The 26,949-nt window shown below is 36.2% G+C and overlaps 1 long non-coding RNA gene across 1 annotated transcript in view; it reads right to left on the bottom strand.

Annotated features, from left to right (window-relative positions):
• The window catches only part of LOC309626491, a 44,899-nt gene extending 17,950 nt beyond the window's left edge, over window positions 1-26,949 (bottom strand). The window contains exon 1 of the long non-coding RNA XR_014243232.1: window positions 1-26,949. This exon is cut by the window's left edge and continues 13,213 nt beyond it. This is a non-coding gene — a long non-coding RNA (uncharacterized lncRNA).

Genomic DNA, 26,949 nt, shown 5'->3' with positions numbered 1-26,949 from the left:
AGATCCAGAGTAGGTATGAAGCATGGCCCCTGCTTTCAGTCCATTCCAGTGACTATTAGTCACCCTTCCAGAGCTAAGCTGTATAGTACTAACAAGACTATTAGTTAAAAGCTCATGAAACTGCAGAACTGTGACCCAAAAGAGACTTAAAATAACAAGGACACTTTTTAAAAAAAGGAAAGAAGTTCTTGCAAATTGTAGTTCATGGTCGCCTGGTGCTTACTTAAAAATACCCATAAGCAAAAATCCTGAAAGCCTCAGTGTGGCTGTGTGGTTTTCAGCTTCCCCATCAGCTTGGATATTCAGGGACCCCGCAGAGGGTTGCAGGAGGATCATCCACACAAATAAACAGAAGCCACTGCTATCACATGGCAAGTAAGTGTCACCTCTCTTGAGCATCCCAGGTGTCTGGGGCAGCCCCCTGACAATGGATGAAATGCTATCACATCCAACCAGAAAACAACCCCGCAGAAACAGTGAGATGACACATAAACCCACAAACTTGGCTTATAATATGAAGCAACAATACATGAGCACGCCGTACTTCTGCAGCCACTGCAGAGAAAGAAAGCGAGTGAAACGTGTGAGAAAGCCACAGTTAAGTTACTCACCATTAGCCCCTACAGTGTGCTTCCAACCTATCTGGATGAAGATTTTACACACACACACACACACACACACATACACACATATGCAGGGATAGAGAATGTCACAGCTAAATTTTTTTACTAGCATAATGAGGAAAGAGACCAACAGAAGGAGCTCCCTGGGCTAATTTTCCAGCCAGCAGCCATTGCAATGTTCCCACTAGGAGAGTGAGAAGGAGTGAGAGTAAAGTATAATAAATAATGACTAGCTCCGCTGGTCAGGAGAAATTATCACTATGCTTGAGGGATCTAAGCATATGCTTATCTAGGAAACATACTAGGGGTACAGGCTGAGGAAAGAGAGAAGAGAAAACGCATAATGATTTGGACATATCTCTAGGACATATCCATTTAAATTAAAAGAAAAATTTTAAAACAAAAGTTAGATATGACTAAACCTAAAAGTGGCCAAACATCTTAGTTCCCCCACATTTAAATTGTTTTTTAACTTATGGCTTTATACAGCGGGGGGAACCAAGCTATTTAACATTTCCCATAGGCATCTGCTCCAATTCAGTATATTTTTGTATGTTTGCTTCTATGACTTAGCACAGCAAAAGACTAAGAATCCTTACTCTGTGCTCACCTACAGAGATCTGTTTTGTGTAGCAGGAAAATAGGACCTAGAAAGTTCAGGGAAATGCAGAGGCAAAACATTACCCAGCTCAGGAAAATTGGTTTTGCCCATGTTTCAGGGCTAAAATTTACTTTGATGTGTCACAGGCAAATAAGTCAGCATCAAACCAGGATGGGCTTGAATGTTCCTAGGATAAAGGCAAAGGCTAAGCATTATTTATCTTATAAGACTTTCCTAGAAAACGAAGGAAACAAAATCTATAGGTTGAAGGTTTTTTTTTAAACCTAATTGATAGTCTGTGCCCAGTGTGTGACCACGTGTCTTGCATATAAAGAGACTCTGACAGACCAGTAATATATTCTTCAATAGCCAGAGGAGTAATAGGATCTAGGTTTTCATTCCTGCCTAACACAACTAAAAAAAACAAGAAAAGTAAATAAGACAACGAAATATTGGACATGAAGCAATGACGGTGCGTGATAGTTGAAAGGTAGGAAACAAGTGAGGTGAGCCCTATGATTGACCCAGATTAGAATGGAAGGATTTCCAGGCTACAGTGCATGGAGAGGGGTATATCTCAGGTGGAACTTGATGGTCTCCTTGAGATGAAGATACAAAGCTGGAAGTCCAGGGAGACTAAAGCACCTACTGCTTGCAGAGCAATGTACCAGAGAGAAGAGAGCTGTGTAGAAAGAAAGTCCAGGAGATCTTTAGACATCCTCTCTTGAGTCTTCAGATGAGTAATGACCAACGTATGTCAGGAAACTACTGAGAAAAAGCCAACTGAAAATATTAGAAGGAATGCTAGCTGTAATTAACACAAGTGCAGGAATAGTGCCTGTCACGAACAACCAGGAAGGAAAACCTCATAATTTGGGGCACTGGATAGAATAATTAGAAGAGTTTTGCTTCAGTAGTGGGAAAAAAAATTAACCCTAGGCAGGTCCCACCTAACCACATTTAAAAGTGAGACAGGAAAGGATCAAAATGTCTCCAAGTGACTTAACCACATCCTACAAAAATTTCAAGAAGATTTATAGGAATACAAAATATCCAACACCCAACAAGATAAAATTCACAATGTCTGATATCCAATCAAAATTAGCAGGTATTCAAAAAGCAGGAAAATAAGATCCACAATAAGAAAAAGCAATGAATTAAAACTGACCCAGAAATGACACAAATGAAAAAATTGGTATATAGCAAATTTAAATGATTACTATATCAGTATTCCATATGTTCAAGAAACTAGAGGAATGATTGAACATAGTAAGTATAGATGTGGAAAATACAAAAATGTTTCATATCAAACTTCCAGTGATTAAAAAAAATACCATGTCTGACATGAAAAATATACTGGTTGGGATTAACAATGGATTAGACATTGCATAAAATTAAGGAACTTGAATGCATAGCAATAGAGACTGTCCAAAAGGAAACAGAGAGAAAAGAGACTAGAATATATAAAGTAAACAGCATCAGTGAACTGTGGTACAGCCCCATTTTACTTGCATCTCTAAAGGAAAAGAGAGAGAGGAGGGATTGAAATTGAAGAAATTGATGAAAAATGACCAAAAATCTTCCAAATTTATTAAAAACTATAAACCCACAGTTCTAAGAAGCTCAATGAATCCCAAGCACAAGATACATAAAGAAACCATAGGACAGCACGTGATAATCAAACTGTTGAAAACGAATGATAAAGAGAAAACCTTAAAAACAACCGAAGAAAGAAGATAATATATATTGAGGAACAAAGATAACAATGATAAGGGTAAAAAGCCCTTGAAGAGCTCTTTTGCACAGCATAAAGAGTTCCTCCCAACAACCTTTTCTGAATTTAATTTCATACTTCTAATGTTGTTCTTTACTAGGTAGATTAAAGTTGAATGAATTTATAATGAAAATACCTCCAGGCCTAAGTCTTCATACTATAAATGCATGGCCTGGGCCCTACAAATGCCAGTTTCCTGGGTCACATGCATGGCATTCTCAGGATCGAGATCTATCTCTATTTAAAGCCATTCAGTTACCAGTGTGCTTTACTCTCCCTGTTGTGTCATTGAGAGGAACAAAGGGCAGTTTTTTAGAACATAAATATTGCCTCACCTCCAACAGAAGAAACAGAATAAAAAGTGATGAGCCAGGACTAGCAGAATCTAGACTTACCATTACCAGGTAAAAGTTCCATGCAGTAAAAATGACTGCATAGAATTTCAACGACACAGAATGACCTTACTTAAAATATTGACTATGTGGCATATGCTTAAAGTTCTGTTTGGGGAGCCAGAACAGGGGAACTGAGTTACAACAGAAGGCAGGGGCACCTCCCAACCCTAAGGCACATGTCATACAAATTAAGATGTCATGGTCAGAGAGTAATCACAGTACCCAAATCAAAAGTCAAAGGGAAGATATTTCAAATAGAAGGCTTAATTTGTGATGGAGGTGATTTTTACATGGGCATATCTATATGGCCATGCTGCCAAGTAACTACTACCAACGGTTTATTTATAAAACTATGGCTAATGAGTCTCCAGGACAATGTAGGGAAGGTCACATTGTACGTCTGCTAATGTTACTTAATTTTGTATAGTGTTTCAGTAATCCCCTTTATAAATATTTATTAAGTATGCACCATATGGCATGAACCCAGGATGGAAGAGTGATTAAACAACACAAGCTCTTACCTCATGGAGTTTTTGATCTACGGAGGGAGACAGAGCAGTAAGCAATTTCATTGTAGTGTGAACAATGCAATGGAGTCCAACATGAAATACTATGCAAGTACATGGGCAGGGTTAATTAATTGAGGGGATCACAAAAGACATTCTGGAGGAAGTGGTGCTGAGACCAAAATATGGAGATGGAGTTACCCAGGTGAAGAAGCAACATTTACAAAATCTGGGGGAGAGAGAAAACATGGCTCCTTGGAGAAACTGCAAACATTCTGGAGTGCATTATTCCCTTTGTGTCTTACCATGACTCTGGTAAGTAGGTCAAGCAAAGTACTGTCCATTCCATCAATGAGGAAACTGAAGCTTAGAGAGTTTACGGAAGTGATAAGCGACAGAACTGGGACTAGAAAACTCAGGTCTCCAGATATTCAATCTGATGCTCTTGCTCCTTGTACTTCACCATGTTCATACTATATTTCTTGATTTGGCTAGAGTACTTTGGTGAAGCGAAATTACCTAATTGTCATGTCCAAAGTGACCCAGAGAAGCCTGGAGATAAGGAGTGAGAATAAAGTGGCAAAGCTGTTATAATCCCAAACAAATTCTAGAGGAAGAGCCAACAGTCTTTTCATCTAAGGTCAATGATATCATGGTCAGAAATACATCCACTAACAATGACATTTGTTGTGGGCAAACAGGGGTGGATTTTTTCATAAATATTTCTATAGAGTCACTCAACAAGCAGCTGATTTCAGCATTTCTCTGAGCAGTTCCTCAGTGACTGCCAGTGTTTCTACCATTCCAAAAGTTTTTGAGTCCTTTTAGAAGGTTAGAAAAGGAGTGACTCTTTTGGGTGTTTCCCCAGGGAAAACTTAGGTCTCAGATTTGCAGATGTCTCTACTGGTTCAAGACCAAAATTAATACTTGGCTCAGTCTGCTCAAAGAGAGGTTTTCAAATTATTTGCACGAATGGTTTAAGAGAAAAAAAAAAAACATTCCTAAGCCCTCCTCTAGACCTACTGAATCTTTAGAAGCTGGTACCAGGAAAGTGTATATTCAAAACTTTCTCTAGGAGATTATGATGGTCTCTTAATTGTGAAATCTCTCAGCTAGAACAGATTGTTAATGAGGTTGAGAAGATGTCTCTGCTGACCAGTGAAACCAGAGACCAGTGAAGCTGTCTCTTTTTCAGGGCCACAGACACCCAACCTCATCTTATTAATGTATGTCTTCAATCCTAGAAGAGCTGCAAGGAAGAGGTGATGAACTTTTGTAATCACTTTACTCTAATAATTTAAAAACTGATATCCTGGCAAAACTGGAGACAGTAAAAAGATCCGTGGTTGCCAGGGGTTAAGAGGAAGAGAGGGATCAAGAGGCATAGCACAGAGGATTTCAGGGCAGTCAGAACACTCTGTATGACACTACAGTGGTAGATACGTGTCATTATAACTTTGTTAAAACCCACAGAATATATAACAACAAGAGTGAACTCTAGTATAAACTATGAATTTTGGGTGATAAAAATGTTCAATGTAGGTTTGTCAGTTGTAACAAATGTACCACTCTTGTGAGGGATATTGATAATGGGGAGGCTGTCCCTGTGTAGAGGCAGGTATATGGGAGGTGGTATACGGGAAATCTCTGTACCTTCCATTCAATTTTGCTGTGAACCTAAAACTGCTCTAAAAAAGAAAGTATTTTGTAGATAGCTAGTGGGAAGCAGCTGCATAGCACAGGAAGATCAGCTCAGTGCTTTGTGACCACCTAGAGGGGTGGGATAGGGAGGGTGGGAAGGAGACACAAGAGGGAGGAGATATGGGGATGCATGTATACATATAGCTGATTCACTTTGTTATACAGCAGAAGCTAACACAGTAGTGTAAAGCAATTATACTCCAATAAAGATATATTTTTTTAAAAGTCTATTTAAAAAAAAAGACCTGATATCTCCATCAATAAACCAATTTAAAAAAGCATTAACTGGCATAAAGGCAGACATATAGAACAATGGAATAGAATGGAGAGCCCAGAAATAAACCTCTGTATATATAGTCAATTGATTTTCAACAAGGGTGCCAAGGCCATTCATTGGGAAAAGGACAGTCTTTCCAACATCTGGTGTTGAAAAAACTGGATATCCACATGCAAAAGAGTGAAGTTGGATCCCTACCTTACACCATATACAAAAATTAACTCAAAATGGATCAAAGATGTAAACATAAGAGATAAAACCATAAAACTTTTAGAAGAAAACATAGGGGGAAAGCTTCATGACACTGAATTTGGCAATGATTTCATGGATTTGACACCAAAAGAAAATAGATAAATTGGACTACATCAAAAATTAAAACCTCAGTGCATCAAAAGATACAGTCTATAGAGTAAACAAGCAACCTATAGAATGGGAGAAAATATTTGCAAATCTTACATCTGATAAGGGGTTAATGTCTAGAATACATAAAGAAGTTTTTTTCACTCAACAATGAAAAAACAAATAATCTGATTGAAAAATGGGCAAAGGTTAGACTTTTGGTTTCTGGTTTGGCATGTAAGGAGCTTAGAAATCACCATTCTTTCTTAATAAGTAAAAGGGTAAACAAAAAGAAAAATCAACAACTTTATTTAGATCTGTCAGAGAAGTGAAGTCACAGAGCAAATCACTGCTCCTCCTCAGAAGAAATTATTTTACCACAGCCTAACCTGCTGGGGTTTTGTCAGAGCCTAACCTTCAGCCAACTCTGGTATTCCATGTGGGGGAAAGAAAATACCCAACTCTAGCTCCATCTAGCCTTCCAAGTGAGGGAAGAGAAATACACAACTCCAGCCCCCTTCAGCCATTATGTCCTACCAAAGGGGGAAGGAGGGGACTGAGAAGCACTGGTGAAGTTCACAGTCCAGGAACACAGCCTCATTAAAAGACTGAGGCTTAATCATATATTATAGTGGAGAGCTTCCCCTCCCCCCATAGCTTACCACTAAATTACTAAAGGTCTATTTATTGCAATTCCTTTTGCCCAGTACATCATGTCTACTTTTCAATAAAAAATTACAAGGCATACCAAGAGGCAAAAAACACAGTCTTAAGAGACTGAACAAATGTCAGAACCACAGTCAGATAATACTACATTGGTATTTTCAGACCAGGAATTTAAAAAAAACAACTATGATTAATATGCTAAGGGCTTTAACAGAAAACAATAGATAGCATGAAAGAAGAGATAGTAATCTAAGCAGAGAAATGGAAATTCTAAGAAAGAACCAAAAACAAATGCTAGAGGAGATGAAAAACACTGTAACAGAAATAAAGAATGTCTTTGATGGGCTTATTAGTAGACTGGACACGCTGAGGAATGAATATCTGAGCTTGAGGATATGACAATAGAAACTCCCAAAACTGAAAAGAGGAGAAACAAAAAAGATTGGAAAAAAAGAAAGAGAGAGAACAGAATACTCAAGAACTGTGGGACAACCACAAAAGTTGTTATCCTATGAGCAATGGGAATACCAGAAGGAAAAACAATGAAAGAAAGGAACAGAAGCAATATTTGAGAATTTTCCCAAATTAATGTCAGACACCAAACTATAGATCCAGGAAGCTCAGAGAACACCACACAGGGTAAATGCACAAACAATCTACACCTAAGCATATCATATTCAAACTTCAGAAAATCAAAGATTAAAAATAAAATCTTGAAAGAAGCCAGAGGGAAAAAAAACCAACTTATCTATAGAGGAATAGATAAACATAAGAATTACATCCAACTTTTCCTTAGGCCACTCAAGCAAGAAGAGAGTGGAGTAAAATATTTAAAATTTAAAACCTGGATTTCTGTGTCCTGTAAAATCATACTTCAAAAGTGAAAAAGAAATAAAGATCTTGTCAGACAAACAAAAATTAAGGGATTTTTTGCCAATAGACTTGCCTTGCAAGAAATGTTAAAAGAAATTCTTTGGAGAGAAGGAAAATGACACAGGTCAGAAACTTAGATCTATATAAAGAAAGGAAGAGCATCAGAAATGAATATGAACGTAAAAATTAAAACTTATTTTTCTTATTAATCGAACTGGTAACAGCAATTCAAAATAATAATAGTAGCAATGTACTTACTATGTATGATTCTGTATGTATACATACTTATGTATATATTTATGCATAAGTGAAATGAATGACATCAATGACACAAAGGACAGGAGGGAGGAATTAGGAATAATTTGTTATTATAAGGTACTCACACCATCAGTGAAGTGGTATAGTGTTATTTGAGAGTGGACTTATTTTAGTTGTAAATGTACATTGCAAACTCTAAGGAAACTGCTAGAAAAATATTTTTTAATAATATAATTGATATTTTTTTAAAGGGGAGGAAATGGAATCATAAAAAATGCTTAATTAGAACCACAAAAGGCAGAAAAAGTGGAAGACAAAAATAGGAACAAAGAACAAGGGCAACAAATAGAAAACAGTAACAAATATGGTAGATACAAATCCATGGATCCATGATAGATACAAATCCATGCCAATGATCTAAATACACCAATTAAAATACAGAGATTGTCAGAGTGGATCAAAAAATAATACCCAAATATATGTTGGTAGACATATATATATATGTCTACCAAAAAAACACTTTAAATATAAAGATACATATAGATTAAAAGTAAGGAGATATAGAAAAATGCACCATGCTAACACTAATCACTAATCAAAGGAAAGCAGAATTAGCTATATTAATTTCAAACAGAGCAGACTTCTTAGCAAAATTATCAGGGATAAAGAGGGAAATTACATAATGATAAAAGTGTCAATACTCCAAGAAAACACAACAATCCTTAACGTGTATGTACCTAACAAGAGAGCATTAAATACAATAAGGCAGACTTAGGGGAGATCGGTTCAAGATGGCAGAGTAGAAGGGCGTGTGCTCACTCCCTCTTGTGAGAGCACTGGAATCACAACTAACTGCTGAACAATCATCGACAGAAAGACACTGGAACTCACCAAAAAACATACTTCACAACCAAAGACAAAGAAAAAGCCTAAATGAGATGGTAGGAGGGGCACAATCACAATAAAATCAAATCCCATAACTGCTGGGTGGTTGGCTCACAAACTGGAGAACAATTATATGACAGAACTCCACTCACTGGAGTGAAGGTTCTGAACCCCACATCAGGCTTCCCAACGTGGGAGTCCAGCAATGGGAGGGGGAAGTCCCAGAGAATCAGACTTTGAAGGCTAGCGGGATTTGACTGCAGGACTTCAACAGGACTGGAGGAAACAGAGACTCCACTCTTGGAGGGCACACACAAGGTAGTGTGCCCATCAGGACCAGGGGAAGGAGCAGTGACCCATAGGAGACTGAACCAGATCTACCTGCTATTGCTGGAGGGTCTCCTGCAGAGGCGGGGGGTGGCTGTGGCTCACTGTGGGACACTGGCATAAGTTCTGGGAAGTACTCCTTGGCATGAGCCCTCCCAGAGTCCGTCATTAGCCCCACCAAAGAGTCTGTAACCTCCAATGCTGGGTCGCCCCAGGCCAAACAACAAACAGGGAGGGAACCCAGCCCCACCCATCAGCAGACAAGAGGATTAAAGTTTTACAGAGCTCTGCCCTCAAGAGCAACAGCCAGCTCTACCCACCACCAGCCCCTCCCATCAAGAAGCTTGCACAAGCCTCTTAGATAGCCTCATCCACCAGAGGGCAGACAGCAGAAGCAAGAAGCACTACGATCCTGCAGCCTGCGGAACAAAAACGACGTTTACAGAAAGACAAAATGAAAAGGCAGAGGACTATGTACCAGATGAAGGAACAAGATAAAACCCCAGAAAAACAACTAAATCAAGTGGAGATAGGCAACCTTCCAGAAAAAGAATTCAGAATAACGATAGTGAAGATAATCCAGGACCTCGGAAAAAGAATGGAGGCAAAGATCGAGAAGATGAAAGAAATGCTTAACAAAGACCTAAAAGAATTAAAGAACAAACAAACAGAGATGAACAATACAATAACAGAAATGAAAACTACACTAGAAGGAATCAATAGCAGAATAACTGAGGCAGAAGACCGGATAAGTGACCTGGAAGACAGAATGGTGCAATTCACTGCTGTGGAACAGAATAAAAAATAAAAGAATGAAAAGAAATGAAGACAGCTTAAGAGGCCTCTGGGACAACATTAAACACACCAACATTCGCATTATAGGGGTCCCAGAAGATGAAGAGGAGAGAAAAGACCTGAGAAAATATTTGAAGAAATTATAGTTGAAAATTTCCTTAACATGGGAAAGGAAACAGTCACCCAAGGCCAGGAAGTGCAGAGAGTCCCAGGCAGGATAAACCCAAGGAGAAACATGCCAAGACACATAGTAATCGAACTGACAAAAATTAAAGACAAAGAAAATTTATTAAAAGCAACAAGGGAAAAACAACAAATAATATACAAGGAAACTCCCATAAGGTTAACAGCTGATTTCTCAGCAGAAACTCTACAAGCCAGAAGGGAGTGGCATGATATACTTAAAGTGATGAAAGGGAAGAACCTATAACCAAGATTACTCTACCTGGCAAGGATCTCATTCAGATTCGATGGAGAAATCAAAAGCTTTACAGACAAGCAAAAGCTAAGAGAATTCAGCACCACCAAACCAGCTCTACAACAAATGCTAAAGGAACTTCTCTAAGTGGGAAACACAAGAGAAGAAAAGGACCTACAAAAACAAACCCAAAACAATTAAGAAAATGGTAATAGAAACATACATATTGATAATTATCTTAAACGTGAATGGATTAAATGCTCCAACCAACAGACACAGGCTCACTGAATAGATGCAAAAACAAGACCCATTTATTTGCTGTCTACAGGAGACCCACTTCAGACCTAGGGACACATGCAGACTGAAAGTGAGGGGATGGAAAAAGATATTCCATGCAAATGGAAATCAAAAGAAAGCTGGAGTAGCAATACTCATATCAAATAAAATAAACTTTAAAATGAAGAATGTTACAAGAGACAAGGAAGGACACTACCTAATGATCAGGGGATCAATCCAAGAAGAAGATATAACAATTAAAAATATATATGCACCCAACATAGGAGCACCTCAATACATAGCTCAAATACTAACGCCTATAAAAGAGAAAATTGACAGTAGCATAATAATAGTAGGGGACTTTAATACCTCACTTACACCAATGGACAGATCATCCAGACAGAAAATTAATAAGGACACACAAGTTTTAAATGACACAATAGACCAGATAGATTTAATTGATATTTATAGGACATTCCATCCGAAAACAACAGATTACACATTCTTCTCAAGTGCACACAGAACATTCTCCAAGATAGATCACATCTTGGGTCACAAATCAAGCCTCAGTAAATTTACGAAAATTGAAATTATACCAAGCATCTTTTCCAAACAAAACACTATAAGATTAGAAATAAATTACAGGGAAAAAAACGTAAAAAACACGAACACATGGAGGCTAAAGAATACGTTACTAAATAACCAAGAGATCACTGAAGAAATCAAAGAGGAAATCAAAAATTACCTGGAGACAAATGACAATGAAAACACGATGATCCAAAACATATGGGATGCAGCAAAAGCAGTTCTAAGAGGGAACTTTATAGCAATACTATCCTACCTCAAGAAACAAGAAAAATCTCAAATAAACAATCTAATCTTACACTTAAAGAAAATAGAGATAGAAGAACAAACAAAACCCAAAGTTAGTAGAAGGAAATAAATCTTAAAGATCAGAGCAGAAATAAATGAAATAGAAACAAAGAAAACAATAGCAAAGACCAATAAAACTAAAAGCTGGTTCTTTGAGAAGATAAACAAGATTGATAAACCTTTAGCCAGAATCACCCAGAAACAGGGAGAGGAATCAAATCAATAAAATTATAAATGAAAAAGGAGAAGTTACAATGGACACCACAGAAATACAAAGCATCCTAAGAGACTACTACAAGCAACTCTATGCCAATAAAATGGACAACCTGGAATAAATGCACAAATTCTTAGAAAGGTATAACCTTCCAAGACTGAACCAGGAAGAAATAGAAAATATGAACAGACCAATCACAAGGAATGAAATTGAAACTGTGATTAAAAATCTCCCAAGAAACAAAAGTCCAGGACCAGATGGCTTCACAGGTGAATTCTATCAAACATTTAGAGAAGAGATAACACCTATCCTTCTCAAACTCTTCCAAAAAATTGCAGAGGAAGGAGCACTCCCAAACTCATTCTACAAGGTCACCATCACCCTGATACAAAACCAGACAAAGATACTACAAAAAAAGAAAATTACAGAACAATATCACTGATGAATATAGATGTAAAAATCCTCAACAAAATACTAGCAAACAGAATCAACAGCACATTAAAAGGATCATACACCATGATCAAGTGGGATTTATCCCAGGGATGCAAGGATTCTTCCATGTATGCAAATCAATCAATGTGATAAACCATATTAACAGATTGGAAAATAAAAACTATTTGATCATCTCAATAGATGCAGCAAAAGCTTTTGACAAAATTCAACACCAATTTATGATAAAAACTCTCTAGAAAGTGGGCATAGAGGGAACGTATCTCAACATAATAAAGGCCATATAAAACAAACCCACAGGCAATATCATTCTCAATGGTGAAAAACTGAAAGTATTTCCTCTAAGATCAGGGACAAGACAAGGACGTCCACTCTCGTCACTATTTTTCAACATTGTTTTGGAAGTCCTACCCACGGCAATCAGAGAAGAAAAAGAAATAAAAGGAATACAAATTGGAAAAGAAGAAGTAAAACTGTCATTGTTTGCAGATGACATGATACTATACATGGAGAATCCTAAAAATGCCACCAGAAAACTACTAGAGCTAATCAGTGAATTTGGTAAAGTTGAGATACAAAATTAATGCACAGAAATCTCTTGCATTCCTATACACTAATGATGCAAAATCTGAAAGAGAAATTAAGAAAACACTCCCATTTACCATTGCAACAAGAAGAATAAAATGCCTAGGAATAAACCTACCTAGGGAGACAAAAGACCTGTATGCAGAAATCTATAAGACACTGATGGAAGAAATTAAAGATGATACAAACAGATGGAGAGCTATACCATGTTCTTGGAATGGAAGAATCAATATTTTGAAAATGACTATACTACCCAAAGCCATCTACAGAGTCAATGCAATCCCTATCAAAATACCAATGGCATTTTCTACGGAACTAGAACAAAAAATCTTAAAATTTGTATGGAGACAAAAAAGACCCCGAATAGCCAAAGCAATCTTGAGGGGAAAAAACGGAGCTGGAGGAATCAGACTCCCTGACTTCAGACCATACTACAAAGTTACAATAATCAAGACAATATGGTACTGGGACAAAACCAGAAATATATATCAATGGAACAGGATAGAAAGCCCAGAGATAAACCACGCACATTATGGTCAACTAATCTATGACAAAGAGGCAAGGCTATACAATGGAGAAAAGACAGTTTCTTCAGTAAGTGATGCTGGGAAAACTGGAGAGCTTCATGTAAAGAATGAAATTAGAACACTGTGTAACACCATACACAAAAATAAACTCAAAATGAATTAAAGATCTAAATGTAAGACTGGACACTATAAAACTCTTAGCACAAAACATAGGAAGAACACTCTTAAACACAAATCACAGCAAGATCTGTTTTGACCCACCTCCTAGAGTAATGGGAATAAAAACAAAAATAAACAAATGGGACCTAATGAAACTTAAAAGCTTTTGCACAGCAAAAGAAACTATAAATAAGATGAAAGACAACCCTCACTCAGAGTGGGAGAAAATATTTGCAAACGAATCAACAAAGGATTAATCTCCAAAATATATAAACAGCTCATGCAGCTCAATGTTAAAAACAACAAACAACCCAATCAAAAAGTGGGCAGAAGACCTAAACAGACCTTTCTCCAAAGAAGACATACAGATTGCTAAGAGGCACATGAAAAGTTGCTCCACATCACTAATTATTAGAGGAATGTAAATCGAAACTACAATGTGGTATCACCTCACACTGGTCAGAATGGCCATCATCAGAAAATCTACAAACAACAAATGCTGGAGAGGTTGTGGAGAAAAGGAAACCCTCTTGCACTGTTGGTGGGAAAACTGATAGAGCCACTATGGAGAAGAGTATGGAGCTTCCTTTAAAAAACTAAAAGTACAATTACCATATGACCCAGCCATCCCACTACTGGGCATATACCCAGAGAAAACCATAATTGAAAGAGACACATGCACCCCATTGTTCATTGCAGTACTATTTATGATAGCCAGATCATGGAAGCAACCTAAATGCCCATTGATGGACGAATGGGTAAAGAAGATGTTGTACATATATACAATGGAATATTACTCAGCCATAAAAAGGAATGAAACTGGGTCATTAGTAGAGACGTGGATGGACTTAGAGACTGTCATACAGAGTGAAGTAAGTCAGAAAGAGAAAAACAAATATTGTACATTAATGCATCTATGTGCAATCTAGAAAAATAGTACAGATGAACTGTTTTGCAAGGCAGAATTAGAGACACAGATTAGGGAACAAACGTATGGACACCAAGGGGGGAAAGTGGGGAGGGGCGGGTTGGTGGGATGAATTGGGAGATTGGGATTGACATATATACATTAATATGCATAAAGTAGATAACTAATAAGAACCTGTTGTATTAAAAAAAATAAAATTCAAAAGAACAGAAGAAAAAATACAATGAGGCAAAAGCTGATAGAACTGCAAGGAGAAATAGATTAATCAACTATTACAGTTAGAGACTTGACACCCCTCTATTAGAATTGGACAGACCCAGCAAGCAGAAAATTAGTAAGAACATAGTTGGACTCAATAGCACCAACTGGATGTAACTGACATTGTAGACTACTACATTCAATCACACATTCTTCTCAAGTTCACATGGAACATTTATCAAGACAGACTACGTTTTGGCCATAAAACACACCTTAACATATTTAAAAGAATATAAATCATACTACATCTGCTCTCAGACCACTAAGGAATTAAACTAGAAATCAATAACAGAAAAATAGCTAGAAAATTCCCAAATACATGAAGATTAAACAACACGCAAGTTAAAGAAGAAATCTCAAGATAAATTTAAAATATTTTGAATTAAATACAAATGAGAATACCATCTACTAAAATTTGTGGGATGCAACGGAAGCAGTGCTTAGAGGGAAAATTATAGTACTGAATACATACATTAGAAAAGAGGAAAGGTCTAAAATCCATCTAAGATTCTACTAGAGGAAACTAGAAAAAGAAGAGCAAATTAAATCCAAAGTAAGCAGAAGAAAAGAAATAATAAAAATTAGAGCAGAAATCAATGGAATTAGAAATAAGCAATCAATAGAGAAAGTCAATAAAAGAAAAGTTGGTTCTTTAAAAATATTGATATAATTGATAAGCCTGTAGCCAGGCTAAGAAAAAAAGAGAAGAGACACAAATTACTAATATCAGGAATGAAAGAGAAGACATCACTATAGATCCCATGGACATTAAAAGGATAATAAAGGAATATTATGAACAACTCTATGCCCATAAATTTGATAATCTAAATGAAATGAACCAATTCCTTGAAAGACATAATCTGCCAAAACTTGTACAAGAAGAAATAGACAATCTGATTAGGACTATATCTATTAAAGAAATTGAATCAATAATTAATAACCTTCCAAAACAGAAAGCACCACATCCCAATGGACTCACAGGTGAATTTTACAAAACATTTAGGAAGCTATATTATTCAGTTGTCCACAATCTCTTTCAGAAGATAGAGGCAGAGGAATACATCCTAACTCATTCTATGAGGTCCACATTATCCTAATACCAAAACCAGATGAAAACATTACAAGAAAAGAAATATTAGCAAATCAAATGCAACAATGTGTTAAAAGAATTACACACCACAACCAAGTAGGATTTATCCCTGTTATGCAAGATAGGTTCAACATTCCAAAATCAATTAGCATAATCCATCACATTAATAGGCTAATGAGTAAAAATCACATGATCACACCAAGAGATGCAAAAACCCCACAAAAACCCAAAACTACATTTGACAAAAATCCAGCACCCACTGATGATAAACACTATCAGAAAACTATGAATAGAGAGGAACTTCCTCAACTTGATAAAGAACATCTACAGAAAAATTACAGCTAACATCCTGTTTAATGGTGAGAAACATGAAGCTAAGATGAGGAACAAGGCATAGGTGTCTCCTCTCACCACTGCCTCTCAACATTGTACTGGAAGTCCTAGCTAATGTAATAAGACAATAAAAGGCAATAAAAGCTACAGAGATTGGAAAGAAAGAAATAAAATTGTCTTTGTGTAGAGATGCCATCATAGTTTATGTAGAAAATCCAAAAGAATCAACAAAAATACTCATGGAACTGTTAAGTGATAAAAGCAAGGTTGCAGGATGCAAGGTCAATATACATAAGTCAATGACTTTCCTATATACAAGAAATAAACAAGTGAAATTTTAAATTGAAAACACAGTAACATTTACATTAGCACCTAAAAAATGAAATACTTAGGTATAAATCTAACAAAATATGAAGATCTATATGAGGAAACCTACAAAACTCTTATAAAATATATTTTTAAAAAACCTAAATAAATGGAGAGATATACCATGTTCATGGTTAGGAAGATCCAATATTGTCAAGATGTCAGTTCTTCCCAATTTGATCTATAGATTCAGTGTAGTCCCAGTCAAAATCCCAGCAATTTATTTTGTAGTTATTGACAAATCGATCCTAAAGTTTATGTGAAGAGACAAAAGACACAGAATAGCCAACTCAGTATTGAAGAGGAAGAGTGAAGTCAGAGAATTGACACTACCCAACTTCACGACCCACTATAAAACTACCATAATCAAGAAACTGAGGTACTGGAGAAAGAATAAACAGATAGATCAATGGAATAGAACAGAGAGCCCAGAAATAGAACCACATAAATATAATCAACTGATCTTTGGTAAAGGAGTAAGAGCAAAGGCAATATTACAGAGCAAGGATAGTCTTTTCAACAAATGGTGCTGGAACAACTGGACATCCATAAGCCAGAAAAAAAAAAAAAAAAGAATGTAGCCACAGACCTTACACCCTTCACAAATATTAACTTAAAATGGATAATAAACCTAAATATAAAATGCAAAGCTATAAAAACTCCTACAAGATGACATATAAGAAAACCTAGATGACCTTGGGTATGATGATGCCAGTTTATTACAACATCGAGACACAATCCATGAAAGAAATAATTAATAAGCTGGACTTCACTAAAATTAAAAACTGCCTTGCAAAAGACAATGTCAAGAGAATTAGAAGACAAGTCACAGACTGAGAAAAAATAGTTGCAAATGACATATCTGATAAAGGATGGATAACCAGTCCATACAAAAACCCTTAACACTCAATAATAAGAAAATGAACAACCCAGTTAAACAGCAGGCAAAAAACCTAAATAAACACCAAGAACATATATAGATGGCAGGTAAGCATATGAAAAGATGTTCAACATCATATGTCACTAGGGAACTGCAAATTAAAACAACAATGAGATACCACACACACCTATTAATATGGACAAAGTGCAGAATACTGACAATACCAAATTCTGATAAGGACATGGAGCAATGGGAACTCTCATTATTGCTGATAGAAGTGCAAAATGTTATAGTCACCTTGGAAGACAGTTTGGCAGTTTCTTACAAATCTAAACATACTTCTACCATATAATTCAGCAACCCTGCTCCTTGGTATTTATCCAAATGATTTACTCCAATAAAGATGTTAAATAAATAAATAAATAATAAAAAGAAAACATATTCATAAAAATACCTGGACACAGATATTTATAGAAGCTATATTTATAATTGCCAAAGCTGGAAGCAATCAAGATGACCTTCAGTAGGTGAATCAATAAATAAACTGTGGTTCATGAAAACAATGAAATATTATTCAGCACTTTAAAGAAATGCGCTATCTAACCATGAAAAGACATGGAAGCAACTTAAATGCATAGTATTAAGTAAAAGAAGCCAATCTCTAAAGGTTATCTACTATATGATTCCAACTATATGACATTCTGGAAAAGGTAAAACTATGTGGACAGTAATAAGATTAGTGTTTGCCAGGGGCCTAGAGGGAGGGAGAGATAAATAAGCAGAGCAGAGGGGATTTTTTAAGCAGTGAAACTATTCTGTATGATACTATAATGCTGGATACATGTCATAATACATTTGTCAAAACCCATGAAGGTACAACACCAAAAGTGAACTCTAATGTAAACTATGAACTTTGTATGATGACATGTTGATGTAGGTTCATCAATTGTAACACATGTACCACTCTGATGAGGGAAGTTGGTAAGGAAGGAGGCTGTACATGTATGGGGGCAGGAAGTATATGGAAATTCCTGTACCTTCCACTCAAATTTTCTGTGAACCTAAAACTGCACTAAAAAATAATGTTCGCTAACTTTAAAAAATGGGCAAAGGACTTGAACAGACATTTCTCCAAAGATATGCAAATGACCACCAAGCTCATAAAAAGATGCTCAACATCACTAATCATTAGAGAAATGTAAATCAAAACCATGAGATTCCAACTCACACCTATGAGGATGACTACTATCAAAAACAAAAGAAAAGGGAAAAAACAGAAAATAACAAGTACTGGCAAGGATATGGAGAAATTGAAACCCTTGTGCACTGTTGGTTAGAACGTAAAATGGTGCAGCTACTATGGAAGATAGTGTGGTGGTTCCTCAAAAAATTAAAAATAGAATTACTGCATGATCCACAGCAATTCCAATTCTGGGTATATACATTAAAGAATTGAAAGCAGGGTTTCAAAGACATATTTAACAGCATTATTCACAATAGCTAAAAGGTGGAAGTAACCCAAGTGTCTACGGACAGATGAATGGATAAACAAAATGTGTGTTTGTGTGTATGATGGAATACTATTCAGCCTTAAAAAGAAAGGAAAACACAGGTGAACCTTTAGAACATTATGCTAAGTGAAATAGGCCAGTCACAAAAAGAAAAACACTGTATAATTCCACTTATGTATGAATTACCTAGAGTAGTCAAATTCATGGACAGTGGAAGGGTGGTTACCAGGGCCTTAAGGGTAGGAAGATCAGGGAGTTATTGTTTAATGGGTATACAGTTCCACTTTTGCAAGATGAAAAGAGTTCTGGGGTTCTGGAGATTGGCTGCACAACAATATGAATGTAGTTAACTGAAGTGTACACTTAAAAATGGATAAGATGTTTTAAAAAAATTGACACTATATCCTCATAGTTAAAAAGGTTGGCCTTCGGAGTCACTTAGACACATTTAGTAGCTGCGTTAACTTAAAGGCATCACTAATTTACCTAAATCTGGCACTTCATGTGCAAAATGTAGATAATAACAACTTCTCATGATTTTTGTGCAGATTAAATAAAATAATTTAAAACTCAGTACAGTAATTGCACATGATAAATATTCAATACATGGTGGTGGTAGTGATGGTAATGGTGATGAAGATGATTATGATGATGATGATAGAGATATTATTGTATGCTAAGCATACAGGCTTAGGGAGAATGTAAAGGAAACATAGGCTTTTCCTTTCAGGAGTCTGCAACTGCAATATCATGCAAAGGGCAGCATATTACCACTGTTTTACTACATTTTCTTATGCATTTTTAGGCATAATGTATTTTTTAAATTTCAAATTTAGAATCAAGGACAAAAAACACCATTTTTTCAAGTTAAGGAAAATGATCTTGACAGAGCACTTATAAATTCTAACCCCAAGATGCATGGAAAACAGTATCTCTTAACTTTTTTGCAGTTGCTGCAATAACCTCCATGAACTCTTAAAACAGCCAGCCAGTACCTGTCTTACACGGCAGGCCGCCTCTCTTAGCTAGGTCTACTGAAATTCTCATATCCAGGCCCGGACCTATGCCAAGTCCAGGCCAACTTTGAAGCAAGAACCACTTTTTTTTTTTTTAATTAATTAATTAATTAATTAATTTATTTATTTATTTATTTTTGGCTGTGTTGGGTCTTCGTTTCTGTGCGAGGGCTTTCTCTAGTTGCGGCAAGTGGGGGCCACTCTTCATCACGGTGTGCGGGCGTCTCACTATCGTGGCCTCTCTTGTTGCGGAGCACAGGCTCCAGACGCGCAGGCTCAGTAGTTGTGGCTCACGGGCCCAGCTGCTCCGTGGCATGTGGGATCTTCCCAGACCAGGGCTCGAACCCGTGTTCCCTGCATTAGCAGGCAGATTCTCAACCACTGCACCACCAGAGAAGCCCAAGAACCACTTTTAACAGTTCTCAAATCTCTCTATTAGTCTGACTCCACTCTGACTCTCCCAGACTCCCCCGAACCAAAATGGCTATTGAACTTGACTTATTCCCTCCTGACCTTCCTCAACTCACACTCCATCACTCCTCCCAGCACCCAGTGCTGACACTGGCCTCCACATTGCTCCCAGACTCAGACCTACAGCTGAACACCTGTAAGCCACAGGCCAGGGCCACCACAGGACTGCTATGATCCTCCCTAGCATAAACCACTTATATGTGCCCTCTTCATGAACGTGAGCTTCTAAACTGGCTCTGTCCTAAGGTTCTGTGCCAGCAATCACCCAGGGAAATCTGTCTATAAATCCCAATCAAGCAGCTTGGGTCTACTGGCATATCAGTTTCCTTTTGCTGCTATAACAAATTACCATAAACTCAGTGGCTTAAGGCAGTGCAAATTTATTCTCTTACAGTTCTGGAAGTCAGAAGTCCGAAATAAGACTTACAGGTCTTAAATCAAGGTGTCAGCAGGGGTGGTTCCTTCTGTGCCACAGAATATAAGCAGCGAGCAAAAGCTGGAAGAGGCAAGGAATGGATTCTCCCTTAGAGCCTCTGGAGGGAGGGAGCACGGTCCTGCTGACACCCTGATTCCAACTCAACGATACTGATTTTGAACTTCTGGCCTCCAGAACTATGATAAAATACATTTCTGTGGTTTTAAGCCACAAAGTTTGTGGTTCTTATAGCAGCCATAGTAACTAATACAATTTCTAAGTGGGAAGAATTCAGATATGTAGTTTTGATGTGTGGGCCTTGATACTTTTGTGTGGTCTCTAAACCGGCATGATGGCATCACTGGAGAGCTTATTAGAAATGTAGCAACTCAGATCCCATTCCCAGACCTACTGAATCTGACTCGGCATTTGAATAAGAATTCCAGGTGAATCACATTTGAGACACGTGTCCTAGAGACAGAGCAACCAGACAAGAGAACCCTGGATATCTGGAAGCCCGTGTAGAGCCACACAATGCTTGAAGCATGTCCCAGCACAGACCTTTACGTGGAAGAAATGTTATATTTTGTTTAGGTCATTTTTTAAAACAGATCTTTATTGGAGTATAATTGCTTCACCATACTGTGTTAGTTTCTGTTGTACAACAAAGTGAATCAGCCATATGCATACATATGACCCCATATTCCCTCCCTCTTGAGCCTCCCTCCCATCCTCCCTATCCCACCCCTCTAGGTCATCGCAAAGCACCGAGCTGATCTCCCTGTGTTATGCTGCTGCTTCCCACTAGCTAACAATTTTACATTCGGTAGTGTATATATGTCGATGCTACTCTCACTTCACCCCAGCTTCCCCCTCCCACCCCGTGTCCTCAAGTCCATTCTCTATGTCTACATCTTTATTCCTGCCCTGCAACTAGGTTCATCAGTACCATTTTTTTTTTAGATTCCATATATATGCATTAGCATACGGTATTTGTTTTTCTCTTTCTGACTTACTTCACTCTGTATGACAGACTCTAGGTCCATGCACCTCACTACAAATAACTCAGTTTTGTTTCTTTTTATGGTTGAGTAATATTCCACTGTATATATGTGCTACATCTTCTTTATCCATTCATCTGTTGATGGACATTTAGATTGGTTTCATGTCCTGGCTATTGTAAACAGTGCTGCAATGAACATTGTGGTACATGTCTCTTTTTGAATTATGGTTTTCTCAGGGTATATGCCCAGTAGTGGGATTGCTGGGTCACATGGTAGTTCTATTTTCAGTTTTTTAAGGAACCTCCATACTGTTCTCCATAGTGGCTGTATCAATTTACATTCCCACCAACAGTGCAAGAGGGTTCCTTTTTCTCCACACCTTCTCCAGCATTTACTGTTTGTAGATTTTTTGATGATGGCCATTCTGACCGGCGTAAGGTGATACCTCATTGTAGTTTTGATTTGCATTTCTCTAATAATTAGTGATGTTGAGCATCTTTTCATGTGCCTCTTGGCCATCTGTATGTCTTCCTTGGTGAAATGTCTATTTAGGTCTTCTGCCCATTTTTTAACTGGATTGTTTGCTTTTTTGATATTGAGCTCCATGAGCTGTTTGTATATTTTGGAGATTAATCCTTTGTCTGTTGTTTTATTTGCAAATATTTGCCCCCATTCTGAGGGTTGTCTTTTTGTCTTGTTTATGGTTTCCTAGGTTATTTTTAATTTAGACTACTAAACTAGATGAACCAATATCCTAATAATATACCATCCATTTGCCAGGCAAAGCACAAATGATTTGAACAGAGTCCTTAACAGTCAAACGTGTTCATATAGGGCAGGCGAGTCTTTCGTTTCACATGAACATGAAAAGTCATTACTCACCATAAAATGTTTCTGCTGTTTAACCATAACTGTGATTCGGCTTCTCAGAAGAGCTCTACAGATTCTTCCCTTGGGGAATCATGGCTAATCATTTTCAGGCTTTACTACTTACTGTAAGCTAAACACAGAAACCACACCTTCAGTCACATGGTGACTGGAGGCTTTTCATTCCTCGTACATTATAATAGGCCACTTAGACTTGGAGGCAACACTTAAAAATATTTTACTTATTTGGGTTGATTAAGGGAAAAAAGGCTGTCTATGGGCTCAGCAATGTAACCTTTGTCATAGATCAGGTGTCCATTTATGTGTGAGTTTGTTTGTGGACTTTTATTCCATTGGTCTATTTTGAGTCTATTACCACACTGTCTCCATACTGTAATTTTATGTCTTGATACCCTGCAGTTTAAATCCTGCAACTTTTTTCTTCTTTTTCAAGATTATCTTGACTAGAAGTTGGTAAACTATGGCCAGTAGAACCAATAATTGATTTGGTAAATAAAGCCTTATTGGAAAGCAACTATTCTCTCTCAATTTCATATTGTTTATGGCTGCTCTCCGGCTACAATGGCAGGGTTGGGTAGCTGCAATAGGGACAGTCTGGGCCACAAAGTCTAAGATAATTGCTATCTGTCCCTCTACCAAAAAAGTTTGCTGACCTCTGGTCTTGATAATTCTTGCTCCTCTGCATTTCCATATAAATTTTAGAATTAGTTTTTCAAGGTGTAGGAAAAGAACTTAGAGAGATGTTGTGTGGGATTACATTGAATTTACAAGTCGGTTTGGGGGAGACTTGACATGTTGCTTTAATGTCTATTACAGCCCATGAATATGATACAACCCTCCTTTTTTTAAATTTTTTTTTACAGTTATCTTTAATTTCCCTCATCAACAAGTTTTATTTTTCTTTATAGACTTTCAGCAAATCTTTGGTTAGATATTTTTTCTTGGCATTTATTTGTAATTCTTTGTGTTTTATTTTACTTTTTAATATCTATCTATCTATCTATTTTTGGCTGCTCTGGGTCTTAGTTGTGGCATGTGGGATCTTTTTTTTTTAGTTGCAGCATGTGGACTTCTTAGTTGTGGCATACAAACTCCTAGTTGCAGCATGCGGGATCTAGTGCCCTGACCAGGGATCGAACTCGGGTCCCCTGCATTGCGAGCGCAGAGTCTTACTCACTGGATCACCAGGGAAGTCCCTCTTTGCATTTTAAAATGTTCATTTTCTAATATTTTGTTGCTTGTACATAGAAATACAGTTGCTTTCTGTATATAGATTTGTCTGCTGAGTATTTTTATCAAAACAGGTGTTGACTTTACCAACTGCTTTTTAGGCATTTGTTGAGATGATCATATGGTTTTTCTTTTTTATTAAGTTAACATATTAAATAGATTAGTTAAATTTCCAAGCATCAATTCAATCTTTCATTCTTGGAATAAATCCCACTTAGTCATGATGTATCACCTCTACATATGTGGCTGGATTTTATTTGCTAACAATTAGTTTTGACTTTCTGCTTCTATGGTCATAGAGATATTATTCCATAATTTTTTTCTTCTAATGTCTTTGTCAGATTTTGCTTTCTGGATTATGTTAGCTTCATGAAATGAATTAGAAAGTGTTCTTTCATTTTTTTGTCTTCTGGAAAAGTTTTTGTAAGATTGATATATTTTTCTCCCTTAATTTAAATATTTGGGAAAAATCACAAATGAAGTCATCTGGTCCTGGACTTTTCTTTGTGTGATGGCTTTAAATTATTAATTCAGCTTCCTTAACATATTTAGGACTATTCAGACTTTCTGTTTCTTCTTATGTGTTTTGGTAAATTTGGTAAATTGTGTTTGTGTTTTTCAAAGATTTTATTCCTTTCTTTTACATTTTCAAATGTATTGCCTTAAAGTTGTCCAAATATCATTTTATTATCTTTCTAATATCTACAGAATTTGTAGTGTTATCTACGTTTTTTATCCCTGATGTTGGTAACCTATGCTTTCTCTCTTATATTGTTGAACAGCTTTCCCAGGTGCTTATAATTTTATTAGTCTTTTCAAAGAACTAACTTTTAGTTTCATGAATCCTCTCTATTGAATATTTCTTTTCTACTTAATTGTTATGTTTTAATTTTTATTATTTAATTCCTCCTGCTTTCTTTAGGCTTAATTTTATGCCCTTTTCTAATTTCTTGAGATAGATAACTTGAATCATATATATTCACCTAGGCATGGCTTTACCTGTATCCCACACAATTTGATATGCTATATTTTTATCATTCATTTAATATTATTTGCTAATTGTGATTTCTTTTTTGGGTTGGATCCTCAGGTTATTAAAATGAGTTTTTCTTACTTTCCAAAATTTGAGAAATTTATTAGTTATCCATCTGTTAGTGATTTCTAGTTAACTCTACTGTGGTGAAAGAACATACTCTAAATGATATTAATCCTCTGAAGTTTGTGAAACTTGCCTTATGGCCTAAAATACGGTAAATTTTGGTAAATGTCACATGTCTACTTGAAAAGAATACATTTCTCAGTTCTGGGTATAATTCTGTATATGTAAACGAGAAGTTGTTGAGTTCAAATCTTTCGTGTCTTTACTGATGTTTTATCTGTTTGTTCTAACAGACATTGAAATACAGGCATACCTCATTTTATTGTGCTTCACTTTTTTGTGCTTTGTAGATACTGCATTTTTTACAAATGGAAAGTTTGTGGCAACCCTGCATGGTCAGATGATGGTTAGCATTGTTTTTAGCAATAAAGTATTTTTTAATTAAGGTATGTACATTGGTTTTTTGTACATAATGTACAATAGCATTTGGACATAATGTAATTGCACACTAGTATAAACATAACTATTATATGCACTGGGAAACCAAAAAATTAATGTAACTCCCTTTATTGCAATATTTGCTCTATTGTGGTAGCCTTGAACCAAACCCACAGTATGTCTGAGGTATACTTATACATGTATTAAACTTTTCCACTATGATTGTAGATATATCCATTCCCCCCTAAGTTCAATCAATTTTGTTTTATATATTTTGATGCAGTATTAAGTTCATATTAATCTATAATAATTATATATTTCTGGTGTATAAAACCAATATATCACTTATGAAATGTTCCACTTTATCTCTAGTAATGAATCTTGACTGAAGCATACTTTGTTTAATATTAGTGTAACTGCAGCACCCTTTTTTCCACGCAGTTCATGTCTGCATGATATATCTTTCTCTATACTTTTATTTTCAGTCTTTATTCTTAGATTTAATATATGTTTCTTGTAAGTTGCACATAATTTTTTAATCTTGACAGTCATGGTTCTTTGAGTGTTTTATCTTTTCACATTTAATTTAATTACTGATAAATTTACTTTAATTACCTATCATTTTATTTTTTGTCTTCTGTTTGACCTACTCTATGTTTCTTATTTTCTTTTGTTACTTGCTTTTGATTTAAACAAGAATTTTCATTATTCATTTATACCCTTTTATTATCTTGCTAGCTATATATTCTTTTATTATTCTTTTAACTGTAACCCTAGAAATTACAACAGACATTTTATACTTAACTTTATTTCCTCCTGCTTTTAAAAAATTGCCATGTATTTAATAAATATCAAACATATTTTAAACCCCACAAGACATTAGTTAATATTTTTATACAGCAAATATTCATTTAGCCTCATTGTTTATACTTTCCATTGCTTTTCATTCCTTTCTGAATTTTGTGGCTTCTGTATAGTGTTATATATTTCCTTCTACCAAAAGAATTCTATTACCATTTATTTTAACACAGATCTCCTGATAACTAGTTATCTCTTGTTGTTTGTCTGAATATATATTCATTTTGCCTTCATTTCTGAAGAACATTTTTGCTAAGTACAGAATTCTGGGTACACAATTATTTTCTTTCAATATATCAAAGATGTCCTATTGTCTTCTGGCTTCCATCTTCCTATTGAGATGTCATTTGTAAGCCTTATTGTCACTCCTTTGAAGGTATAGTTATCCCTCAGTATATGCAGGGAATTGGTTTCAGGACCCCCTGTGGGTACCAAAATTTGTGGATGCTCAAGTCTCATATAAAATAACATAGTATTTGCATATAATCTCTGCATTTCTTCCTGGATACGTTATATAATTTCTAGATTACATATAATACCTAATACAATGTAAATGCTATGTAAATAGTTGCTGGTGAACAACAAATTCAAGGTTTGCTTTTGGGAACTTTCTGGAATATTTTTCTGAATATTTTTGATCTG

Source organism: Balaenoptera borealis (genome assembly GCF_965194805.1).
Source record: "Balaenoptera borealis genome assembly, chromosome: 1".
In the NCBI taxonomy this organism is placed as follows: domain Eukaryota; kingdom Metazoa; phylum Chordata; class Mammalia; order Artiodactyla; family Balaenopteridae; genus Balaenoptera; species Balaenoptera borealis.
The sequence above is the reverse complement of the archived record's forward strand: the minus strand, read 5'-3'. Positions and strand labels throughout refer to the sequence as shown.